We start from the raw sequence: 25101 nt of genomic DNA on the forward strand, positions 1-25101 counted from the left end.
TCCTATGGTGAAACTGCATTGTGACCTGTGAATAGAACACACAGAGTTACGCTTTCCTTTTCATTGATCCGTTTCCTAACACTCTTTTCTTGAAATCTGCATTGGGATATTTCTCACTGCAATGAAGCTGACGGAGACAAAAGAAATTTCCTCAAATAAAAACTAGAAAGTAGCTTTCTGAGAAACTTCTTTTTGATATGTGAATTCATCACACCGAGTTACAACTTTGTCTTCACGAAGCAGTTTGCTAACACTGTTGTCGTGGAATCTGCAAAGTGATATTTGGGAGTGCATTGAGGCCCATGGTGAAAACGGAAGTATTCTCAGATAAAAACTAGAAAAAATCTTTCTGAGAAATTGCTTTCTGATGTGTGAGTTAATCACAAAAAGATTCACTGCTGCCTTCTTGCAGCAGTTTGCTGACACTCTTCTTTTGGAATGTGCAAAGTGATATTTGGGAGCTCACTGAGGGCTATGGTGGAAAAGGAAATATCCTCATAAAAACTGGAGTGAAGCGTTCTGAGAAACTGCATTGTAACATGTGGATGCAACTCACAGAGTTACACTTTCCTTTTCTTTTTTTTTTTTTTTTTGCGCATTTCTTTTTTTTTTTTTTAATTATACTTTAAGTTCTAGGGTACATGTGCATGACGTTTATATCATGTATAACTCCCCAATGCAACTCCCTCCTCCCCCCTCCCCATGATAGGCCCCAGTGTGTGATGTTCCCCTTCCGAGTCCAAGTGATCTCATTGTTCAGTTCCCACCTATGAGTGAGAACATGCTTGGTGTTTTTTCTTCTTGTGATAGTTTGCTAAGAATGATGGTTTCCAGCTGCATCCATGTCCCTACAAAGGACGCAAACTCATCCTTTTATGGCTGCATAATATTCCATGGTGTATATGTGCCACATTTTCTTAATCCAGTCTGTCACAGATGGACATTTGGGTTGATTCCAAGTCTTTGCTATTGTGAATAGTGCCGCAATAAACATACGTGTGCAATATCTTTGTAGTAGAGTAATTTATAATCCTTTGGGTATATACCCAGTAGTGGGATGGCTGGGTCATATGGTACATCTAGTTCTAGATCCTTGAGGAATCGCCATACTGTTTTCCATAATGGTTGAACTAGTTTACAATCCCACCAACAGTGTAAAAGTGTTCCTATTTCTCCACATCCTCTCCAACAGCTGTTGTTTCCTGACTTCTTAATGATTGCCATTCTACCTGGTGTGAGATGGTATCTCATTGTGGTTTTGATTTGCATTTCTCTGATGGCCAGTGATGATGAACATTTTTTCATGTGTCTGTTGGCTGTATGGATGTCTTCTTTTGAGAAATGTCTGTTCATATCCTTTCCCCACTTTTTGATGGGGTTGTTTGTTTTTTTCTTGTGTATTTGTTTGAGTTCTTGGTAGATTCTGGATATTAGCCCTTTGTCAGATGAGTAGGTTGCAAAAATTTTTTCCCATTCTGTAGGTTGCCAGGTTGCCTGACTTCAAACTATACTACAAGGCTACAGTAACCAAAACAGCATGGTACTGGTACCACAACAGAGATATAGACCAATGGAACAGAACAGAGTCCTCAGAAATAATACCACACATCTACAGCCATCTGATCTTTGACAAACCTGAGAGAAACAAGAAATGGGGAAAGGATTCCCTATTTAATAAATGGTGCTGGGAAAATTGGCTAGCCATAAGTAGAAAGCTGAAACTGGATCCTTTCCTTACCCCTTATACGAAGATTAATTCAAGATGGATTAGAGACTTAAATGTTAGACCTAATACCATAAAAACCCTAGAAGAAAATCTAGGTAGTACCATTCAGGACATAGGCATGGGCAAGGACTTCATGTCTAAAACACCAAAAGCAACGGCAGCAAAAGCAAAAATTGACACATGGGATCTAATTAAACTAAAGAGCTTTTGCACAGCTAAAGAAACTACCATCAGAGTGAACAGGCAACCACTTTCCTTTTCATTGATCCGTTTGCTGACACTCTTGTCTTGAAATCTGCATTGGGATATTTCTTAGTGCAATGAAGCTGATGGTGACAAAGGAAATTTCCTCAAATAAAAACTAGAAAGTAGCTTTCTGAGAAACTTCTTTGTGACCTGGGAATTTATCTCACCGAGGTACAACTTTGTCTTCATGAAGCAGTTTGCTAACACTATTGTTGTGGAATCTGTAAAGTGATATTTGGGAGAGCACTGAGGCCCATGGTGAAAACGGAAATATCCTCAGGTGAAAACTAGAAAGAAGTTTCCTGAGAAATTGCCTTCTGATATGTGAATGCATCACACGGAGATTCACCTTTCTCTTCTTGTAGCTGTGTGCTAGCACTGTTGTCGTGGAATCTGCAAAGTGATATTTGGGAGCTCCGTGAGGGCTATGGTGAAAAAGGAAAAATACTCAGATAAAAACCGGAAAGAAGCATTCTGAGAAACTGCATTATGATGTGTGAATGCAACTCCGAGTTACACTTTTCTCTTCAGAGATCACTTTGCTAACACAGTTTTCTTGAAATCTGCAATTGGATACTTCTGAGTGCAATGAGGCTTACGGTGACAAAGAAATATCCTCAGACAAAAACTACAAAGAAGCTTTCATAGAAACTTCTTTTCGATGTGTCAATTCATCTCACAGAGTTATGCTTATGTTTCATGGAGCAGTTGAATAACACTCTCTTTGAGGAACCTGAGAGGTGCCACCTTGGATCACATTGAGGCCTACGCAGTTACAGGAAATATCCTCAATTAAAAACGTGAAAGAAGGTTTGTGACAAACTTCTTTATGATATGTGAATTCATCTCATAGAGTAACAACTTAGTCTTAATGAAGCAGTTTGCTAACAGTGTTTTCGTGGAATCTGCAAAGTGATATTTGGGAGCGCATTGAGGCCTATGGTGAAAACGGAAATATCCTCAGATAATAACTAGAAAGAAGTTTTCTCAGAAGATGCTTTCTGATATGTGAATTCATAACACAGAGATTCACTTTTCCCTTCTTGCATCAGGTTCCTAACACTGTTATCGTGGATTCTGCCAAGTGATATTTGGGAGCTAATTGAGGTCTATGGTGAAAAAGGAAATATCCTCAGATAAAATCTGGAAAGAAGCGTTCTGAGAAACTGCCTGGTGACATGTAGCTGCAACTCACAGAATTATACTTTCCTTTTCATTATCTGATGCTAAGACTCTTTTCTTGCAATCTACATTGGGATATCTCTTAGGGCAATGAAGCTGATGGTGAGAAAGGAAATATCCTCAAAGAAAAACTAGAAAGTAGCTTTCTGAGAAACTTCTTTGTGACATGTGAATTCATCTCACCAAGTTACAACTTTGTCTTCAGGAAGCAGTTTGCTAACACTGTTGTCCTGGAATCTGCAAAGTGATACTTGGGAGCTCATTGAGGGCTATGGTGAAAAAGGAAATATCCTCAGATAAAAAATGGAAAGAAGCGTTCTGAGAAACTGCCTTGTGACAAGGGGATGCAACTCACAGAGTTACACTTTCCTTTTCATTATCCATTGCTAAGACTCTTTTCTTGCAATCTGCATTGGGATATCTCTTAGTGCAACGAAGCTGACAGTGAGAAAGGAAATATCCTCAAAGAAAAACTAGAAAGTGCATTTCTGAGAAGCATCTTTGTGACATGTGAATTCATGTTACCGAGTTACAACATTGTCTTCAGGAAGCAGTTTGCTAACACTGTTGTCGTGGAATCTGCAAAGTGATATTTGGGAGCTCATTGAGGGCTATGGTGAAAAAGGAAATATCCTCCGAGTAAAACCGGAATGAAGCTTTCTGAGAAACTGCTTTGTGATGTGTGAATTCATTTCAAAGTGTTACACCACTGTTTCACGGAGGATTCTGCTAGCACTGACTTTGTGGAAGCTCAAAAGTGATGTCTTGGATATCGTTGAATCCCATGGTGTATAATGAAATATCTTCTGACAAATCTGCAGAGAAGCCTTCACAGAAACTTCTCTGTTTTGGGTGCATTCAGTTCACAGCGTTAGATGATTGTTTTCATTCAGGAGCTTGCTAACAGTGTTTTCGCAGAAACTGCAATAAGACACACGGTGGCGATCCGAAACCACAAATAACCTCAGCTCAAACAGGAAAGAAGCTTTCTGAGAAACTGCTCTGTGATGTGTGAATTCAACTCACTGAGTTACTCCTGTGTCTCGTGGAGTGGTTGGCTAGCCCGGTTTTTGTGGAATCTGAGAACTGATATTTCAGATCCCTTTGAAGACTACAGGGCCAAAGGAAATATCCTCCGTTAAAAATGAGAAAGAAGATTTCTGAGAAACTTCAGTGTGATCTGTGAATTCATCTCACAGAGTTACACCTTTCTCCTCATGAAGCCATTCGCTGAGATTATTCTCGTGGAATTTGCAAAGTGATATTTGGGAGCCCAGTGAGGGTTATGGTGAAAAAGGAAATCTCCTCAGATAAAAACTGGAATAAGTGTTCTGAGAAACTGCGTTGTGACCTGTGAATACAACTCACAGTGTTAAACTTTCCTTTTCATTGATCCGTTTGCTAACACTCTTTTCTTGAAATCTGCATTGGGATATTTCTTAGTGCAATGAAACATACAGAGACAAAGGAAATATCCTCAAATAAAAACTAGAAAGTCGCCATCTGAGAAACTTCTTTGTGATATGTGAATTCATCTCACCGAGTTACAACTTTGTCTTCATGAAGCAGTTTGCTAACACTGTTGTCGTGGAATCTGCAAAGTGATATTTGGGAGCACATGGAGGCACATGGTGAAAACGAAAATATCCTCAGATAAAATCTAGAAAGAAGCTTTCTGAAAAATTACTTTGTGATTTCTGAATTCGTCACAATGACATACACCTTTCCCTTTTTCTAGCAGTTGGCTAACAGTGTTTTCGTGGAATCTGCAAAGTGATATTTCAGAGTGCATTGAGGACTATGGTGAAAACGGAAATATCCTCAGAAAAAAACTAGAAAGTAGCTTTCTCAGAAGTTGCTTCCTGATGTGTGAATTCATAACACAGAGATTCACCTTTCTCTTCTTGCAGCAGGTTCCTAACACTGTTGTCGTGGATTATGCCAAGTGATATTTGGGAGGTCATTGAGGGCTATGGTGAAAAAGGAAATATACTCAGATAAAAACTGGAAAGAAGCGTTCTGAGAAACTGCATCATGACATGTGGATGCAACTCACAGAGTTACACGTTCCTTTTCATTGATGACTTTGCTAAGACTCTTTTCTTGAAATCTGCATTGGGATATCTCACAGCGCAATGAAGCAGATGGTGACAAAGGAAATATCCAGAGAGAAAAACTAGAAAGTAGCTTTCTGAGAAACTTCTTTGTGACATGTGAATTCATCTCACCGAGTTACAGCTTTGTCTTCATGAAGCAGTTTGGTTGATAAAGGAAATGTCTTTACATTGATAAAGGAAATATCTTCAGATAAAAACAGGAAAGAAGTCTTCTGGGAAAATGCACTTTGATGTATGAATGCAACTCACAGAGTTACACGTTTCTCTTCAGTGATCAGTTTGCTAACACAGTTTTCTTGAAATCTGCAATGGGATACTTAGCGCAATGAAGCTTATGGTGACAAAGGAAATATCCTCAGATGAAAACTAGAAAGAAGCTTTCTTAGAAACTTCGTGGTCATGTGTGAATTCATATCACGGAGTTACACTTATGTTTCATGCAGCAGTCCATTAACACTGTCTTTGAGGAATCTGAGAAGGGCTATTTTAGATCTCATTGAGTCCTACGTTGATAAAGGAAATATCATCAGTTCAAAACGTGAAAGAAGCTTTCTGGGAAACTTCCTTGTGATCTCTGAATTCATCTCACAGAGTTACAACTTAGTCCTTAGGAAGCAGTTTGCTAGCAGTCTTTTCGTGGAATCTGCAAAGCAATATTTCGGAATCCATTGGGGCCCATGTTGAAAAGGTAAATATCGTCAGATAATAACTAGAGAGAAGCTTTCTGAGAGATTGCTTTCTGAAGTGAGACTGCATCACACAGAGTTCCACCCTTCCCTTCTTGGAGCAGTTTGCTAACACTGTTGTCATTGATTCTGCAAAGTGATATTTGGGAGTTCACTGAGGGCTATGGTGAAAAAGGAAATATCCTCACATAAAAACTGGAAAGAAGCCTTCTGAGAAACTGCATTGCTATGTGTGAATGTAATTCACAGAGTTACACGTTTCTCTTCAGTGATCAGTTTGCTAACACAGTTTTCCTGAAATCTGCAGTGGGATACCTCTTAGCGCAATGAAACTTATGGTGACAAAGGAAATATCCTCAGAAGAAAACTAGAAAGAAGCTTTCTTAGTAATTTCTTGCTGATGTGTGAATTCATCTCACAGAGTTACACTTATGTTTCATGGAGCAGTCCATTAACACTGTCTTTGAGGAACCTGAGAAGGGCTACTTTGGACCGCATTAAGGCCTACGCTGATAAAGGAAATATCATCAGTTAAAAAAGTGAAAGAAGCTTTCTGAGAAACTTCTTTATTATCTGTGAATTCAGCTCACAGATGTACAACTTAGTCCTCAGGAAACATCTTGCTAACACTCTTTTCCTGGATTCTGCAAAGTGATATTTGGGAGCCCATTGGGGCCCTCTGGGAAAAAGGAAATATCCTCAGATAATAACTAGAGAGAACTTTCTGAGAGATTGCTTTCTGATGTGTGACTTCATCACACAGAGTTCCACCCTTCCCTTCTTGGAACAGTTTGCTAACACTGTTGTCGTGGATTCTGCAAAGTGATATTTGGGAGCTCATTGAATACAATGGTGAAAAGGGAAATATCCTCAGATAAAAACCGGAAAGAAGCCTTCTGAGAGACTGCATTGTGATGTGTGAATGCAACTCACGGAATTACTGGTTTCTCCTCAGTGATCAGTTTGCTAACACAGTTTTCTTAAAATCTGCAATGGAATACTTCTTAGTGCTATGCACCTGATGGTGACAAAGCAAATATCCTCAGATCAAAAAGTGAAAGAAAGTTCCTGAGAAATTGATTACTGTTGTGTGACTTCATCTCTCAGTGTACACCAGTATTTGTTGGAGCCGTTCCCTAGGACTGTTTCCATGGATTGTGAGAAGAGATATTTCTGATGGGTTTGAAGAGTAGCAGGACAAAGGAAATATCCTCCGAGAAAAAGCGTAATGAATCTTTCTGAGAAACTGCTTTGTGATGTGTAAATTGATTTCACAGTGTTACACCACCCTTTCTTGGGGGAGTTTGCTAGCACTCATTTTGTGGAATCTCAGAAGTGATGTCTTGGATATCGTTTAATCCCATGGTGAATAAGGAAGTATCCTCAGACAAAAATGCAGAGAAGCCTTCTCAGAAACTTCTTTGTTGTAGTTGAATTCAGCCCACAGAGTTCCATCATTGTTTTCACTGTGAAGCTTGCTAGCAGAGTTTTCACAGAATCTGCAATAAGACACACAGTGATGCTCCGAGACCACAAATAACTACATCGTAAGAAAGAAAGAAGTTTTCTGAGAAACCGCTTTGTGATGTGTGAATTCAACCCACTGAGTTACACCTGTATTTCGTGGGGCCGTTGCCTAGCCCTGTTGTGCGGAATCTGAGAACTGATATATCGGATCCCTTTGAAGACAATGGGGCCAAATGAAATATCCTCCAATAAAAATGAGAAAGAAGCTTTCTGAGAAACTTGTTTGTGATCTGTGAATTCATCTCACAGACTTACAACTTAGTCCTCAGTAAGGAGTTTGCTAATATTCTGTTCATGGAATCTGCAAAGTGATATCTGGGATCCAACTGGGGCCCATGGTGAAAGGAAATATCCTCAGATAATAACTACAGAGAAGCTTTCTGAGAGAATGTTTTCTGAAGTGTGACATCATCACACAGCGTTCTACCTTTGCTTTCTTGGAACAGTTTGATAACACTGTTGTGGTGAAAAAGGAAATATCCTCACATAAAAACTGGAAAGAAGCCTTCAGAGAAACTGCATTGCAATGTGTGAATGCAACTCACAGAGTTACACGTTTCTCTTCAGCGACCAGTTTTTTAACACAGTTTTCTTGAAAATTGCAGTGGGATACTTCTTAGCTCCATGAAACTTATGGTGACAAACGAAATATCCTCAGAAGAAAACAAGAAATAAGCTTTCCTAGAAACTTCTTGGTGATGTGTGAATTCATCTCACAGAGTTACCCTTATCTTTCATGGAGCAGTCCATTAATACTGTCGTTGAGGAACCTGGGAAGGGCTAGTTTGGACCGCATTTAGGCCTACACTGATGAAGGAAATATCATCAGTTAAAAAAGTGAAAGAAGCTTACTGAGAAACTTCTTTGTGATCTGTGAATTCAGCTCTCAGAGTTACAAATTAGTCTTCAGGAATCAGTTTGCTAACACTCTTTTTGTGGAATCTGCAAAGTGATATTTTGGAGCCCATTGTGTCCCATGGTGAAAAAGGAAATATCCTCAGATAATAACTAGAGAGAAGCTTTCTAAGAGATTGTTTTCTGATGTGTGACTTCATCACACAGAGTTCCACCATTCCCTTCTTGGAACAGTTTGTTAACACTGTTGTCGTGGATTCTGCCAATTGATATTTGGGAGCTCATTGAGGGCTATGGTGAAAAAGAAAATATCCTCAGATAAAAACTGGAAAGAAGACTTCTGAGAAACAGCATTGCAATGTGTGAATGCAACTGACAGAGTTACACGTTTCTCTTCGGTTATCAGTTTGCTAACACAGTTTTCTGGAGATCTGCAATAGGATACTTCTTACCGCAATGAAACTTATACTTACAAAGGATATATCCTCAGATGAAAATTAGAAAGAAGCTTTCTTAGGAACTTCATGGTGATGTGTCAATTCATCTCACAGAGTTACACTTATGTTTCATGGAGCAGTCCATTAACACTGTCTCTGAGCAACATGAGAAGGGCTACTTTGGACCACATTGAGGCCTATGCTGATAAAGGAAGTATCATTAGTTAAAAACCTGAAAGTAGCTTTCTGAGAAACTTCTTCATGATCTGTGAATTCAGCTCACAGAGTTACAACTTAGTCCTCAGGAAGCAATTTGCTAACACTCTTTTTGTGGAATCTGCAAAGTGATATTTTGGAGCCCATTGGGTCCCATGGAGAAAAAGGAAATATCCTCAGGTAATAACTGGAGGGAAGCTTTCTTAGAAATTGCTTTCTGATGAGTGACTTCATCACACAGAGTTCCACGCTCCCCTTCTTGGAACAGTTTGCTAACACTGTTGTCATAGATTCTACAAAGTGATATTTGGGAGCTCATTGTGGCATATGCTGAAAAAGGAGATATCCTCAGATAAAAACTGGAAAGAAGCCTTCTGAGAAACTGCATTGCGATGTGTAAATGCAACTGACAGAGTTACACGTTTCTCTTCAGTGATCAGTTTGCTAACACAGTTTACTTGAAATCTCCAATGGGATACTTCTTAGCGCAATGAAGCTTACGGTGACAAAGGAAATATCCTCAAATGAAAAGTAGAAAGAAGCTTTCATAGAAACTTCTTCATGATGTGTGAATTCATCTCACAGAGTTACACTTATGTTTCATGGAGAAGTCCATTAACACTGTCTTTGAGGACCCTGAGAAGAGCTACTTTTGATCGCATTGAGGCCTTTGCTGATAAAGGAAATATCGTCAGTTAAAAACGTGAAAGAAACTTTCTGAGAAACTTGTTTGTGATCTGTTAATTCATCTCACAGAGTTACAACTTAGTCCTCAGGAAGCAGTTTGCTAACACTCTTTTTGTGGAATCTGCAAAGTGATATTTGGGAGCTCATTTGGGACCATGTCGAAAAAGGAAACATCTGCAAATAATAGCTAGAGAGAAGGTTTCTGAGAGATTGCTTTCTGATGTGTGACTGCATCACACAGAGTTCCACCCTTCCCTTCTTGGAACCGTTTGCTAACACTGTTGTTGTCGATTCTGCAAACTGATAATTTGGAGCTCACTGAGGGCTATAGTGAAAAAGGAAATATACTCAGATAAAAACTGGAAAGAAGCCTTCTGAGAAACTACATTGCGATGTGTGAATAAAACTCACAGAGTTACACGTTTTTCTTCAGTGATCAGTTTGCTAACACAATTTTCTTGAAATGTGCAGTGGGATAGTTCTTAGCGCAATGAGGCTTCCGGTGACAAAGGAAATATCCTCAGATGAAAACTAGAAAGAAGCTTTCTCAGAAACTTCTTGGTGATGTGTGAATTCATCGCACAGAGTTACACTTATATTTCATGGAGCAGTCCTATAACAATGTCTTTGTGGAAGCTGAGAAGGGCTACTTTGGATCTCATTGAGGCCTACGCTGACAAAGGAAATATCATCAGTTAAAAACGTGAAAGAAGGTTTCCGAGGAACTTCTTTGTGATTTGTGAATTCAGCTCACAGAGTTACAACTCAGTCCTCAGGAAGCAGTTTGCTAACACTCTTTTCATGGAATCAGCAAAGTGATATTTGGGAGCCCATTGGGGCCCATAGTGAAAAAGGAAATATCCTCAGATAATAACTAGAAAGAAGCTTTCTGAGAGATTGCTTTCTGCTGTGTGACTTAATCACACAGAATTCCACCCTTCCCTTCTTCGAACAGCTTGGTAACACTGTTGTCGTGGATTCTGGAGAGTGATATTTGGGAGCTCACTGAGGGCTATGGTGAAAAAGGAAATATCTTCACATAAGAACTGGAAAGAAGCCTTCTGAGAAATTGCATTATGATGTGTGAATGCAACTCACAGAGTTGCACGTTTCTCTTCAGTGAACAGTTTACTAACACAGTTTTCTTGAAATCTGCAATGGGATACTTCTTTTTTTTTTTTTTGACAGCCAAGGAGAGACAAATTTTATTACAGAGCATTAGGAGAAACTACATACTTATTTTAAGCATAGAATATTTACTATATCTCATTTTAAAAGATTTACACACCCACTGAAGAAAAATCAGAATAAAGTAACATATAAAAGCAAAATAAAATTACTTCCTATATCACCACTTAAATATGATTGCTGTTTTCATATGAGCACAATTCATCTGCTTTCTCATGAGTAGTTGTATTTAACAAAATTGATATCATATTTTCCATAGTTTTATGTCCTGTTTTCTTATTTAGCCCATCAATACATTGTTAATCACTATGAGTATTTCACTATATGACTACTGGATCAATTATTGTGTAATTTCCTAATGTTAGATTAGATAAGTAGAACTCTAAGTTTTAGAACGAAAATATTATACATTTTAAACAACATTTAATAAAGTTTATCTTCAGAAGCCTGAATTCTAAATAAAGGGTCTTCAAAAAATCTTGCATCCAGCCAAACATTTATGTCTATAATCTCAGTTTGAAACATTATAAATCAAAACAATACTGAGAATTGACCAATAAAAAGACGTTAAGAAATTTTGAATAAGAGTACATTGCATTAATAGGTTATTAGTTATGGTAGACAGAAATAAGTTAAAGATGACTAAAGCTTGGAGTCTGATTAAAAAAGAAAAAAAATTATCATAGAAAGGGAGGTCTAAAAATAGAGCTTTTGAAGAATAGAAACAGTTTTCTTTTTTTTTTATTATACTTTAAGTTCTAGTGTACATGTGCATAACGTGCAGGTGTGTTACATATGTATACTTGTGCCATGTTGGTGTGCTGCACCCATCAACTCGTCAGCACCCATCAATTCGTCATTTATATCAGGTATAACTGCCAATGCAATCCCTCCCCCCTCCCCCTTCCCCATGATAGGCCCCAGTGTGTGATGTTCCACTACCCAAGTTCCAGTGATGTCATGGTTCAGTTCCCACCTATGAGTGAGAACATGCAGTGTTTGGTTTTCTCTTCTTGTGATAGTTTGCTAAGAATGATCGTTTCCAGCTGCATCCATGTCCCTACAAAGGACGCAAACTCATCCCTTTTTATGGCTGCATAGTATTCCATGGTGTATATGTGCCACATTTTCTTAATCCAGTCTGTCACAGATGGACATTTGGGTTGATTCCAAGTCTTTGTTATTGTGAATAGTGCCACAATAAACATGCGTGTGGATGTGTCTTTATAGCAGCATGATTTATAATCCTTTGGGTATATACCCAGTAGTGGGATGGCTGGGTCATATGGTACATCTAGTTCTAGATCCTTGAGGAATTGCCATACTGTTTTCCATAATGATTGAACTAGGTTAAAATCCCACTGACAGTGTAAAAGTGTTCCTATTTCTCCACATCCTCTTCAGCACCTGTTGTTTCCTGACTTTTTAATGATTGCCATTCTAACTGGTGTGAGATGGTATCTCATTGTGGTTTTGATTTGCATCCCTCTGATGGCCGGTGATGACGAGAATTTTTTCATGTCTCTGTTGGCTGTATGAATGTCTTCTTTTGAGAAATATCTGTTCATATCCTTTGCCCACTTTTTGATGGGGTTGTTTGTTTTTTTCTTGTAAATTTGTTTGAGTCGTTTGTAGATTCTGGATATTAGCCCTTTGTCAGATGAGTAGATTTCAAAAATTTTCTCCCATTCTGTAGGTTGCCTGTTCACTCTGATGGTAGTTTCTTTTGCTGTGCAGAAGCTCTTTAGTTTAATTAGATCCCATTTGTCAATTTTGGCTTTTGCAGCCATTGCTTTTGGTGTTTTAGACATGAAGTCCTTGCCCATGCCTATACCCTGAATGATACTACCTAGGTTTTCTTCTAGGGTTTTTATGGTATTAGGTCTAACATTTAAGTCTCTAGTCCATCTTGAATTAATTTTCGTATAAGGAGTAAGGAAAGGATCCAGTTTCAGCTTTCTACTTATGGCTAGCCAATTTTCCCAGCACCATTTATTAAATAGGGAATCCTTTCCCCATTTCTTGTTTTTGTCAGGTTTGTCAAAGATCAGATGGCTGTAGATGTGTGGTATTATTTCTGAGGACTCTGTTCTGTTCCATTGGTCTATATCTCTGTTTTGGTACCAGTACCATGCTCTTTTGGTTACTGTAGCCTTGTAGTATAGTTTGAAGTCAGGTAGTGTGATGCCCCCAGCTTTGTTCTTATCACTTAGGATTATCTTGGCAATGCGGGCTCTTTTTTGGTTCCATATGAACTTTCAAGCCGTTTTTTCCAATTCTGGGAAGAAACTCATTGGTAGCCTGATGGGGATGGCATTGAATCTATAAATCACCTTGGGCAGTATGGCCATTTTCACGATATTGATTCTTCCTATCCATGAGCATGGTATGTTTTTCCATTTGTTTGTGTCCTCTTTTATTTCACTGAGCAGTGGTTTGTAGTTCTCCTTGAAGAGGTCCTTTACATCCCTTGTAAGTTGGATTCCGAGGTATTTCATTCTCTTTGAAGCAATTGCGAGTGGAAGTTCATTCCTGATTTGGCTCTCTGTTTGTCTGTTACTGGTGTATAAGAATGCTTGTGATTTTTGCACATTAATTTTGTATCCTGAGACTTTGCTGAAGTTGCTTATCAGCTTAAGGAGATTTTGGGCTGAGACGATGGGGTTTTCTAAATATACAATCATGTCATCTGCAAACAGGGACAATTTGACTTCTTCTTTTCCTAACTGGATACCCTTGATTTCTTTCTCTTGCCTGATTGCCCTAGCCAGAACTTCCAACACTATGTTGAATAGGAGTGGTGAGAGAGGGCATCCTTTTCTTGTGCCAGTTTTCAAAGGGAATTTTTCCAGTTTATGTCCATTCAGTATGATATTAGCTGTGGGTTTGTCATAAATGGCTCTTAATATTTTGAGGTACGTTCCATCAATACCGAATTTATCACGCATTTTTAGCATGAAGGGCTGTTGAATTTTGTCAAAGGCCTTTTCTGCATCTATTGAGATAATCATGTGGTTCTTGTCTTTGGTTCTGTTTATATGCTGGATTACGTTTATTGATTTGCGAATGTTGAACCAGACTTGCATCCTAGGGATGAAGTCCACTTGATCATGGTGGATAAGCTTTTTGATGTGCTGCTGAATCCGGTTTGCCAGTATTTTATTGAGGATTTTTGCATCGATGTTCATCAGGGATATTGGTCTAAAATTTTCCTTTTTTGTTGTGTCTCTGGCAGGCTTTGGTATCAGGATGATGTTGGCCTCATAAAATGAGTTAGCGAGGATTCCCTCTTTTTCTATTGATTGGAATAGTTTCAGAAGGAATGGTACCAGCTCCTCTTTGTACCTCTGGTAGAATTCAGCTGTGAATCCATCTGGTCCTGGACTTTTTTGGTTGGTAGGCTAGTAATAATTGCCTCAATTTCAGAGCCTGCTATTGGTCTATTCAGGCATTCAACTTCTTCCTGGTTTAGTCTTGGAAGAGTGTAAGTGTCCAGGAAATTATCCGTTTCTTCTAGATTTTCTAGTTGATTTGCGTAGAGGTGTAGTTTGTATTTCTGTGGGGTCCGTGGTGATATCCCCTGTTTCATTTTTTATTGCGTCTATTTGATTCTTCTCTCTTTTCTTCTTTATTAGTCTTGCTAGCAGTCTGTCAATTTTGTTGATTTTTTCAAAAAACCAACTCCCGGATTCATTGATTTTTTGGAGTGTTTTTTGTGTCTCTATCTCCTTCAGTTCTGCTCTGATCTTAGTTATTTCTTGCCTTCTGCTAGCTTTTCAATGTGTTTGCTCTTGCTTCTCCAGTTCTTTTAATTGTGATGTTAGAGTGTCAATTTTAGATCTTTCCAGCTTTCTCTTGTGGGCATTTAGTGCTATAAATTTCCCTCTACACACTGCTTTAAATGTGTCCCAGAGATTCTGGTATGTTGTATTGTTGTTCTCATTGGTTTCAAAGAACATCTTTATTTCTGCCTTCATTTCGTTATGTACCCAGTAGTCATTCAGGAGCAGGTTGTTCAGTTTCCATGTAGTTGAGCAGTTTTGACTGAGTTTCTTCGTCCTGAGTTCTAGTTTGATTGCACTGTGGTCTGAGAGACAGTTTGTTATAATTTCTGTTCTTTCACATTTGCTAAGGAGTGCTTTACTTCCAATTATGTGGTCAATTTTGGAATAAGTGCGATGTGGTGCTGAGAAGAATGTATATTCTGTTGATTTGGGGTGGAGAGTTCTATAGATGTCTATTAGGTCTGCTTGGTGCAGAGATGATTTCAGTTCCTAGATATCCTTGTGAACTTTCTGTGTCGTTGATCTGTCTAATGTTGACAGTGGAGTGTTGAAGTCTCCCATTATTATTGTATGGGAGTCTAAGTCTCTTTGTAAGTCTCTAAGGACTTGCTTTATGAATCTGGGTGCTCCTGTATTGAGTGCATATATATTTAGCATAGTTAGCTCTTCCTGTTGAATTGATCCCTTTACCATTATATAATGTCCTTCTTTGTCTCTTTTGATTTTGGTGGTTTAAAGTCTATTTTATCAGAGACTAGGATTGCAACTCCTGCTTTTTGAGTTCTCCATTTGCTTGGTAGATCTTCCTGCATCTCTTTATTTTCAGCCTATGTATGTCTCTGCATGTGAGATTGTTCTCCTGAGTACAGCAGACTGATGGGTGTCGACTCTTTATCCAGTTTGCCACTCTGTGTCTTTTAATTGGCGCATTTAGTCCATTAACATTTAAGGTTAATATTGTTATGTGTGAACTTGATCCTGCCATTCTGATATTAACTGGTTATTTTCCTCGTTAGTTGATGCAGTTTCTTCCTAGCCTCGATGGTCTGTACATTTGGGCATGTTTTTGCAATGTTCAGGGTCTCTTGTAAGGCAGGCCTGGTGGTGACAAAATCTCTAAGCATTTGCTTATCTGTAAAGGACTTTATTTCTCCTTCACTTATGAAACTTAGTTTGGCTGGATATGAAATTCTGGGTTGAAAATTCTTTTCTTTAAGAACGTTGAATATTGGCCCCCACTCTCTTCTGGCTTGGAGAGTTTCTGCCGAGATGTCTGCTGTGAGTCTGATGGGCTTCCCTTTGTGGGTAACCCGACCTTTCTCTCTGGCTGCCCTTAACATTTTTTCCTTCATTTCAACTTTGGTGAATCTGACAATTATGTGTCTTGGAGTTGCTCTTCTGGAGGAGTATCTTTGTGGCATTCTCTGTATTTCCTGAATTTGAATGTTGGCCTGCCCTACTAGGTTGGGGAAGTTCTCCTGGATGATATCCTGAAGAGTGTTTTCTAACTTGGCTCCATTTCCCCCCTCACTTTCAGGCACCCCAATCAGACGTAGATTGGTCTTTTTACATAATCCCATACTTCTTGCAGGCTTTGTTCATTTCTTTTTCTTCTTTTTTCTTTTGGTTTCTCTTCTCACTTCATTTCATTCATTTGATCCTCAATCGCTAATACTCTTTCTCCCAGTTGATCGAGTCAGTTACTGAAGCTTGTGGATTTGCCACGTATTTTTCGTGTCATGGTTTTCATCTCTGTCATTTCATATATGACCTTCTCTGCATTAATTATTCTTGCTATCAATTCTTCCACTCTTTTTTCAAGATTTTTAGCTTGTTTGCGCTGGGTACATAATTCCTCCTTTAGCTCTGAGAATTTTGATGGACTGAAGCCTTCTTCCCTCATTTCATCAAAGTCATTCTCTGACCAGCTTTGATCCGTTGCTGGCGATGAGCTGCACTCCTTTGCAGGGGGAGATGCGCTTTTATTTTTGAATTTCCAGCTTTTCTGCCCTGCTTTTTCCCCATCTTTGTGGTTTTATGTGCCTCTGGTCTTTGATGATGGTGACGTACTGATGGGGTTTTGGTATAGGAGTTCTTCCTGTTTGATAATTTTCCTTCTAATATTCAGGACCCCCAGCTGTAGGACTGTTGGAGATTGCTTGAGGTCCACTCCAGACCCTGTTTGCCTGGGTAGCAGCAGCAGAGTTTTCAGAAGATAGAATATTGCTGAACAGCAAGTGTATCTGTCTGATTCTTCCTTCAGAAGCTTCCTCTCAGGGGTGTACTCCACCCTGTGAAGTGTGGGGTATCAGACTGCCCCTAGTGGAGGAAGTCTCCCAGTTAGGCTACTCAGGGGTCAGGGACCCACTTCAGCAGGCAGTCTGTCCGTTCTCAGATCTCAACCTGTGCGTTGGGAGATCCACTGCTCTCTTCAAAACTGTCAGACAGAGTCGTTCGCATCTGAACAGGCCTCTGCTGCTTCCCCTTTTGTTGTTTAGCTGTGCACTGTTCCCAGAGGTGGAGTCTACAGAGACAGGCAGGTTTTCTTGAGCTGCTGTGAGCTCCACCCAGTTCGAGCTTCCAGCTGCTTTGTTTACCTACTTAAGGCTCAGCAATAGCAGGAGTCCCTCCCCCAGCCTCGCTGCTGCCGTTTTGGTTAGATTGCAGACTGCTGTGTTAGCAATGAGGGAGGCTTCATGGCCGTGGGACCCTCCCGGCCAGGTGTGGGTATAATCTCCTGGTGTGCCCATTTGCTTAAAGCGCAGTATTCGGGTGGGAATTACCCGATTTTCCTGGTGATGTGTGTCTCAATTCCCCTGGCTAGAAAAAGGGATTTCCTTCCCCTTTGTGCTTCCCATGTGAGGCAATGCCTCACCCTGCTACAGCTCTCACTGGTAGGGCGGCAGCAGCTGACCAGCACCAATTGTCTGGCATTCCCCAGGGAGATGACCCCAGTACCTCAGTTGAAAATGTAGAAATCACTGGTCTTCTGTGTCATTCGTGCTGGGAGTTGGAGACTGGAGCTGTTCCTATTCGGCTATCTTGCTCCGCCACTGCAATGGGATACTTCTTAGTGCAATGAGGTTTACCGTGACAAAAGAAATATCCTCAGATGAAAACTGGAAAGAAGCATTCTTAGAAACTTCTTGGTGATGTGTGAATTCATCTCACAGAGTTACACTTATGTTTCATAGAGCAGTCCATTAACACTGACTTTGAGGAACCTGAGAAGGGCTACTTTGGATCACATTGAGGCCTATGCTGATAAAGGAAATATCATCCGTTAAAAACGTGAAAGAAGCTTTCTGAGAAACTTCTTTGTGATTTGTGAATTCATCTCATAGAGTTACAACTTATTCCTCAGGAAGCAGTTTGCTAACACTCTTTTCGTGGAAACTGTAAAATGGTATTTGGGAACCCTTTGGGGCCCATTGTGAATAAGGAAATATCCTCAGAAAATAACTACAGAGAAGCTTTCTGAGAGATTGCTTTCTGATGTGTGACTTCATCACACAGAGTTCCACCATTCCGTTCGTGGAACAGTTTGCTAACACTGGTGTCTTGGATTCTGCAAAGTGATATTTGGGAGCTATTGCGGGCTATGGTGTAAAAGGAAATATCCTCAGATAAAATCTGGAAAGAAGCCTTCTGAGAGACTGCATTGCGATGTGGGAATGCAACTCACAGAGTTACACTTTTCTCTGCAGTGATCAGTGTACTAACACAGTTTTTAGAAATCTGCAGTGGGGTACTTCTTAGTGCAATGAAGCTTACGATGCCAAAGAAATGTCCTCAGATGAAAACTAGAAAGAAGCTTTCCTAGAAACTTATATGTCATGGAGCAGTCCATTAACACTGTCTTTGTGGAACCCGAGAAGAGCTACTTTGGATCGCATTAAGGCCTATGCTGATAAAGGAAATATCATCAGTTAAAAACGTGAAAGAATCTTTCTGAGAAACTTCTTTGTGATCTGTCAATTCATCTCCCTGACTTACAACTTAGTCCTCAGGAAGCTGTTTGTTAACACTCTTTTCGTGGAATCTGCAAAGTGATATCTCGGAGCCCATTGGGGCCCATTGTGAAAAAGGAAATATCCTCAGATATAACTAGAGAGAAGCTTTCTGAGAGACTGCTTTCTGATGTGACTTCATCACACAGAGCTCCACCCTTCCCTTCTCAAAACAGTTTGCTAACATTGTTGTCATGGATTCTGCAAAGTGATATTTGGGAGCTCACTGAGGGCTATGGTGAAAAAGGAAATATCCTCAGATAAAAATTGGAAGGAAGCCTTCTGAGAAACTGCATTGCGATGTGTGAATGCAACTCACAGAATTACACGTTTCTCTGCATTGTTCAGTTTTCTAACACAGTTTTCTGGAAATCTGCAATGGGTAATTCTTAGTGAAATGAAGCTTACGGTGACAAAGGAAATAAACTCAGATGAAAACTAGAAAGAAGATTTCTTAGAAACTTCTTGGTGATGTGTGAATTCATGTCACAGAGTTACACTTATGTTTCCTGGAGCACTCCATTAACACTGTCTTTGTGGAACCAGAGAAGGGCTACATTGGATCGAGTTGAGGCGTACGGGAATAAAGGAAATATGATCAGTTCAAAAGGTGAAAGAAGCTTTCCGAGAAACTTCTTTGTGATCTGTGAATTTATCTCACAGAGATCCAACTTAGTCCTCAGGAAGCAGTTTGTTAACAATCTTTTCGTGGAATCTGCAAAGTGATATATGGGAGCCCATTGGGGCCCATGGTGAAAAAGGAAATATCCTCAGATAATAACTGGCATAAAGCTTTCTGAGACATTGCTTTCTGATGTGTGACTTCATCACACAGAGTTCCACCTTTCCCTTCTTGGAATAGTTTGCAAACACCCTTGTCGTGGATTCTGGAAAGTGATATTTGGGAGCTCACTGGGGTGTATGGTAAAAAAGGAAATATCCTCAGATAAAAACTGGAAAGAATCCTTCTGAGAAACGGCTTTGCTATGTGTGAATGCAACTCACATTGTTACACGTTTCTCTTCAGTGATCATTTTGTTAACACATTTTTTTTGAAATCTGCATTGGGATACTCCTTAGCGCTATAAAGCATATGAACACAAAGGAAATATCCTCAGATGAAAACTATAAAGAAGCTTTCTTAGAAACATCGTGGTGATGTGTGAATTCAGCCCACAGAGATACACTTATGCTTCATGGAGTAGTTCATTAACACAATCTTTGATGAACCTGAAAAGGGTTACTTTGGACTGCAATGAGGCCTATGCTGATACAGGAAATATCATCAGTTAAAAACGTGAAAGAAGCTTTCTGAGAAACTTCTTTGCCATCTGTGAATTCATCTCACAGAGTTACAGCTTAGTCCTCGGGAAGCAGCTTGCTAACACTCTTTTCATGGATCTGCAAAGTAATATTTGGGAGCCCATGGGAGCCCATTTTGAAAAAGGAAATATCCTCAGATAATAACTAGAGAGAAGCTTTCTGAGAGATTGCTTTCTCATGTGTGACTTCATCACACAGAGTTCCAGCCTTCCCTTCTTTGAACAGTTTGCTAACACTGTTGTCGTGGATTCTACAAAGTGATTATTGGGAGCTCATTGTGGGCTATGGCGGAAAAGGAAATGTCCTCAGATAAAAACTGAAAGAAGCCTTCTGAGGAACTGCATAGTGATGTGTGAATGAAACTCACAGAGTTAAACGTTTCTCTTCAGTAATCAGTTTGCTAACACAGTTTCCTTGAAATCTCCAATGGGATACTTCTTAGCGCAATGAAGTTTACGTTGACAAAGGAAATATAATCAGATGAAAACTAGAAAGAATGTGTCTTAGAAACTTCTTGGTGATGTTTGAATTCATCTCACAGAGTTACACTTATGTTTCATGTAGAAGTCCATTAACACTGTCTTTGCGGAACATGAGAAGACCTATTTTGGACGGCATTGAGGCCTACGATGATAAAGGAAATATCTTCACTTAAAAATGTGAAAGAAGCTTTCTGAGAAACTTCTTTGTGATCTGTGAATTCATCTCAATGAGGTACAGCTTAGGACTCATGAAGCAGATTCCTAAAACTCTTTTCATGGAAACTGCAAAGTGATAAGTGGGAGACCTTTGGGGCCCATGTTGAAAAGGGAAATATCCTCAGATAATGACTAGAGAGAAGCTTTCTGAGAGGTTGCTTTCTGATGTGTGACTTCATCACACAGATTTCCACCCTTCCCTTCTTGAAACTGTTTGCTAACACTGTTGTCGTAGATTCTGCAAAGTGATATTTGGGAGCTCATTGTGGGCTATGTTGAAAAATTAAATATACTCAGATAAAAACTGAAAAGAAGCCATCTGAGAAACTGCATTCCGATGTGTGAATGCAACTCACAGAGTTACACGTTTCTCTTGAGTCATCAGTTTGCTAACACAATGTTCTTGAAATCTGCAATGATATACTTCTTAGAGCAATGAAGCTTACGGTGACAAAGTAAATATCCTAGGATGAAAACTAGAAAGAAGCTTTCTCAGAAACTTCTTGGTGATATGTGAATTCATCTCACAGAGTTACACGTAAGTTTCATGGAGCAGTTCGTTAACTCTCTCTTTGAGGAACCTGAGATGGGCTACCTTGGATTGCATTGAGGCCTTCGCTGATTAAGAAAATGTCCTCAGTTAAAAACGTAAAAGAAGCTTTCTGAAAAACTTCTTTGTGATCTGTGAATTCATCTCACAGAGTTACAACTTAGTCCTCAGGAAGCAGATTGCAAATATTCTTTTCGTGAAATCTGCAAAGTGATATTTGGGAGCCCACTGGGGCCCATGGTGAAAAAGGAAATATCCTCATTTAATAACTAGAGAGAAGCTTTCTGAGAGATTGCTTTCTCATGTGTGACTTCATCACATAGAGTTCCACCCTTCCCTTCTTGGAACAGTTTGCTAACTGGATTCTGCAAAGTGATATTTGGGAGCTATTTGAGGGCTATGATGAAAAAGGAACTATCCTCAGATAAAAACTGGAAAGAAACCTTCTGAGAAACTGCATTGCGATGTGTGATTGCATTTGACAGGTTTACACGTTTCTCTTCAGTGGTCAATTTGCTAACAGAGTTTTCTTGTATTCTGAAATGGGATGCTTCTTAGCACAATGAAGCTGACGGTGACAAAGGAAATATCCTCAGATGAAAACTAGAAAGAAGTATTCTCAGGAACTTCTTGGTGATGTGTGAATTCAACTCACAGAGTTACACTTATGTTTCATGGAGCAGTCCATTAACACTCTCTTTGAGGGAATGGAGGAGGGCTTCTTTGGATCGCATTGAGGCCTACGCTGCGAAAGGAAATATCATCAGTTAGAAACATGAAAGAAGTTTTCTGAGAAACTTCTTTGTTATCTGTGAATTCATCTCATAGAGTTTCAACTTTGTATTCATTAAGCTGTTCGCTAAAACTCTTTGAGGAACGTGCAAATAGATATTTGGGATCCCATTGGGTCCATGGTGAAAAAGGAAATATCCTCAGATAATAGCTAGAGAGAAGTTTTCTGAGAGATTGCTTTCTGATGTGTGACTTCATAACACAGAGTTCCACACTTCCCTTCTTGGAACTGTTTTTCTAACATTGTTGTCGTGGATTCTGCAAAGTGATATTTGGGAGCTCATGAAGGGCTATGGTCAGAAAGGAAATATAGTTAGATAAAAACTGGAAAGAAGCCTTCTGTGATACTGCATTGTGATGTGTGATGCTACTCACAGAGTTACACGTTTCTCTTCGGTGATCAGTTTGCTAACACAGTTTTCTTCTATTCTGCAATGGGATACTTCTTCGCAAAATGAAGCTTATGTTGACAAAGGAAATATCCTCAGATGAAAACTGGAAAGAAGCTTTCTCAGAAATTTACTGGTGATGTGTGAATTCATGTCACAGAGTTACACTGTTATTTCATGGAGCGGTCCATTAACACTGTCTTTGAGGAATCTGAGAAGGGTTAGTTTTGATTGCATTGAGGCCTACGCTGATAAAGGAAATATCACCAGATCAAAACGTGAAAGAAATTTTCTGAGAAACTTCTTTCTTATTTGTGAATTCATCTCACAGAGTTGCAACTTATTCCTCAGGAAGCAGTTTGCTGACACCCTTTTCGTAGAATCTGTAAACTGATATTTCGGAGTCCATTGGGGTGCGTGGTGAAAAAGGGAATATCCTCAGATAATATCTAGAGAGAAGCTTTCTGAGAGATTGCCTTCCGATATGTGACTTCATCACACAGAGTTCCACCCTTCCTTTCTTGGAACAGTTTGCAAACACTGTTGTTGTGGACTCTGCAAAGTGATATTTGGGAGCTCATTGAAAGCTATGGTGCAAAAGGAATTATCCTCAGATAAAAGCTGTAAAGAAGCCTTGTGAGAAACTACACTGAGATGTGTGAATGCAGCTCACAGATTTACATGTTTCTCTTCAGTGATCAGATGGCTAACACAGTTTTCTTGAAATCTGCAAAGGGATACTTTTAGCGTAATGAAGCTTATAGTGACAAAGAAAATATCCTCAGATGAAAACGAGAAAGAAGCTTTCTTAGAAACTTCTTGGTGATGTGTGAATTCATGTCACAGAGTTACACTTATGTTTAGGGGAGCAATCTTTTAACACTGTCTTTGAGGAACCTGAGAAGGGCTTCTTTGGACCGCATTGAGGCCTATGCTGATAAAGGAAATATCCTCAGTTCAAAACGTGAAAGAAGCTTTCTGAGAAACTTCTTTGTGATCTGTGAATTAAGCCCACAGAGTTACAACTTAATCCGCAGGAAGCAGTTTGCTAACACTCTTTTCGTGGAATCTGCATAGTGATATTTGGAGCCCATTGGGGCCCATGGTGAAAAAGGGAATATCCTCAATTAATAACTAGAGAGAAGCTTTCTTAGAGATTGCATTCTGACGTGTGACTTCATCAGCCAGAGCTCCACCCTTCCCTTTTTGGAACAGTTTGCTAACACTGTTGTCGTGGATTCTGCAAAGTGATATTTGGGAGCTCATTGAAGGCTATGGTGAACAAGGAAATATCCTCAGATTAAAACTGGAAAGAAGACTTCTGAGAAACTGCATTGTGATGTGTGAATGCAACTCACAGATTTTCACGTTTCTCTTCGGTGATCAGTTTGCTAACACAGTTTTCTTGTATTCTCCAATGGGATACTTCTTAGCAAAATGAAGCTCACATTGACAAAGGAAATATCCTCAGATGAAAACTAGAAAGAAGCTTTCTTAGAAACTTCTTTGTGATCTGTGAATTCATCTCACAGAGTTACACTTATGTTTCATGGGGCGGTTCATTATCACTGTCTATGAGGAATCTGAGAAGGGTTAGTTTTGATCGCATTGAGGCCTACGCTGATAAAGGAAATATTATCAGTTAAAAATGTGAAAGAAATTTTCTGAGAAACTTCTTTCTTATCTGTGAATTCATCTCACAGCACTGCAACTTATTCCTCAGGAAGCAGTTTGATGACACTCTTTTCGTGGAATATGCAAAGTGATATTTGGGAGTCCTTTGGGGTCTGTGGTGAAAAAGGGAATATCCTCAGACAATAACTACAGAGAAGCCTTCTGAGAGATTGCTTTCTAATGTCTGACTTCATCACAAAGATGTCCACCCTTCCCTTCTTGGAACAGTTTCCTAACTTTGTTGTCATGGATTCTGCAACATGGTATTTGGGAGCTCACTGATGGCTATGGTGAAAAAGGAAATATTCTCACATAAAAACTGGAAAGAAGCCTTTTGAGAAACTACATTGCGATGTGTGATTGCAACTCACAGAGTTTCATGTTTCTCTTCAGTGATCAGTTTGCTAATACTGTTTTCTTGAAATCTACAATGTCATAATTCTTAGTGTAATGAAGCTTATGGTGACAAAGGAAATATCCTCAGATGAAAACTAGAAAGAAGTTTTCTTAGAAAATTCTTGGTGATGTGTGAGTTCATTTCACAGAGTTACAGTTTTGTTTCATGGAGCAGTCCTTTGTCACTGTCTTTGAGAAACTTGAGAAAGGCTACTTGGACCCCATAAGGGATATTTTGGATGGCATTGAAGCCTACGCTGATAAAGGAAATATCATCAGTTTAAAACGTGAAAGAATCTTTCTGAAAAGTTTCTTTGTGATCTGTGAATTTGTCTCACAGAGTTACAGCTTAATCCTCATGAAGCAGTTTGGAAACACTCTTTTCGTGGAATCTGCAAAGTGATATTTGGTAGCTCATTGGGGTCCATTGTGAAAAAGGAAACATCCTCAGATAATAGCTAGAGAGAAGCTTTCTGAGAGATTGTTTTCTGATGTGTGACATCATCACACAGAGTTCCACACTTTCCTTCTTGGAACAGTTTGATAACACTGTTGTCGTGGATTCTGGAAAGTGATATTTGAAAGCTCAGTGAGGGCTACAGTGAAAAAGCAAATAT

At 39.4% G+C, this 25101-nt stretch overlaps 1 long non-coding RNA gene across 1 annotated transcript; it reads right to left on the reverse strand.

Annotated features, from left to right (window-relative positions):
* Window positions 1-7605: 7605 nt before the first annotated feature.
* Window positions 7606-24250, reverse strand: LOC117080057. Its single transcript, XR_004435709.1, has 3 exons — window positions 24240-24250; window positions 19506-19514; window positions 7606-7741 (listed from the first exon to the last, which is right to left on the reverse strand). It is a non-coding gene; the product is annotated as an uncharacterized LOC117080057 (long non-coding RNA).
* Between the last annotated feature and the right edge of the window lie 851 nt (window positions 24251-25101).

The sequence above is a fragment of the Trachypithecus francoisi genome, unplaced genomic scaffold (assembly GCF_009764315.1).
Source record: "Trachypithecus francoisi isolate TF-2019V2 unplaced genomic scaffold, Tfra_2.0 Contig00227, whole genome shotgun sequence".
Lineage (NCBI taxonomy): Eukaryota > Metazoa > Chordata > Mammalia > Primates > Cercopithecidae > Trachypithecus > Trachypithecus francoisi.